We start from the raw sequence: 1,912 nt of genomic DNA, 5'->3' as shown, positions 1-1,912 counted from the left end.
TGCCAGGAGTAAATGTGTGGTGTGGGTTGTCTTACCGGGGCTTGATTGGGCCATTCTTCTTTGACGGCACAGTTACCGGTGAGGTGTAACTTCAGAAGCTTCAGACATCCATTTTACCTGCCATCCGAGACTTGTATGGAGACGGAAGAGTTTACTTTCAACAAGATGGTGCTCCAGCTCTCTACCAAAATCGTGTTTGGGCGTATCTCGACGAAAATCTACCAGGAAGATGGATATGCCGTAGAGGAACTGTGGAGTATCCACCACGTTCCCCAGACCTAACTACTCTCCACTTTTACCTGTGGGGGACACTAAAGGACGTCATTTACCGACAAAAGCCACGCACATTGGAGGAACTTCGAGAATCCATCGTACATTCATGTGCAAATATACTGAACAACTGAACACGTTGCAGTCAGTAGTTCGTGCTGCAGTTCGGCGGCATCGTTTGTGTGTGGATGTTAATCATGACCATTTCGAACACCTACAGTGATATCTTTAAGTTTGACTTTAAGCTACACTTTCATCAAAAATGAGACAACTCCGTCAATTAGTTTGAAAGTTATGGACTTTTAAACAATGGATACATTTTTTTGGACCCCTCTGTATATTTTCCAACTGATGTTTTACATTTGAAAATGACGACGTAGTTCGTTGAAACCGGTAATGGAACACTTTCTTTTTTAAAGAAAAAATTTTATGTACTGTGATTGTGGCTTCACTATTGTAGTGTCAAATAAACATGTAAGTTATATTTTAGTCTCACTCTTTATGACAATCATGTGAGAATACAGAATTTTGAAATAATAAACAGTTTACATACCTTTTTCCATCTGTCTCTCTTTCAGTTTTGACGTGACATACAAGAAGATTAAACTTACACGACGAAAGTATGATGTGAACTACTGCTTTGTCTCTAATCTTATACTAACGTATCCTTGAATTATTCCCTTTGTGATTACATTTCTTTCATTAGCTGGTCATTGTTAATTGGATGTTTCGTTTTTATCATTTTGTCATTTCACTCCACCACACTATTCATTTTCAGTTCTGCATCTAAACCATCAAAATTATTCCCCAATACGAGTTGTTGCTCTCTGTCCATCTACTTTTGTTGGAGATGTTGCCGCAGAGGACTGTGCGGCTGATTCTGGCAGAGGTTCGAGTCCTCCCTCGGGCATGTGTGTGTGTGTGTGTGTGTGTGTGTGTGTGTGTGTGTGTGTGTTTGTTTGTCCTTAGGATAATTTAGGTTAAGTAGTGCGTAAGCTTAGGGACTGATGACCTTAGCAGTCAAGTCCGATAAGATTTCACACACATTTGAACATTTTTGTTGCCGCAGAAAAAAGAAAGACGCAGAATATCGGTGTTTTCACGTGTCATACAGCAGCAGAATCTGAAACAATTACGGATTAAAGATCTCTCGCGAAATGACTCTTCAATCTGTAATAATGCTGTCTACCACTGCTCAGTATTACTGAAAACATTTTGTTTTGTCGTATTGTTCTTGCTTAAGCTTTTGGTCATAGTAACTGGTTAGTAAATAATGTAAAGAGAAGGTAGCCCGATGACAATCCGACTTATCTCGTAGAGAGAGCTCATATTCAAATACTCCATTCGATTGGCCTACGAAATATTCGGGAAGGAAACCACATAAAGTAGGAAGACTTATATGAGTAGTACGACACAACAACAAACGTCCAAGAATTGCAATTAGAGTCTGATAAACGGCCTATGAAACAAGTACGAAATGACTGCCCGCACGTAAAGCAGTATTTATTTGCCTGGTGTAACAGTTATGCGGTGTCATTAGCTAGAAGTCGACCTCCGCCAATGCGACGCAGCGCCTACCGTAATTCTCGGCTCCTGTACGAGCTGGGTAGTAACAAAGCTACGCACGTCCGACGAGGGTGCC

Source organism: Schistocerca nitens, chromosome 1 (genome assembly GCF_023898315.1).
Source record: "Schistocerca nitens isolate TAMUIC-IGC-003100 chromosome 1, iqSchNite1.1, whole genome shotgun sequence".
Lineage (NCBI taxonomy): Eukaryota > Metazoa > Arthropoda > Insecta > Orthoptera > Acrididae > Schistocerca > Schistocerca nitens.
This window is presented reverse-complemented; position numbering follows the sequence as displayed.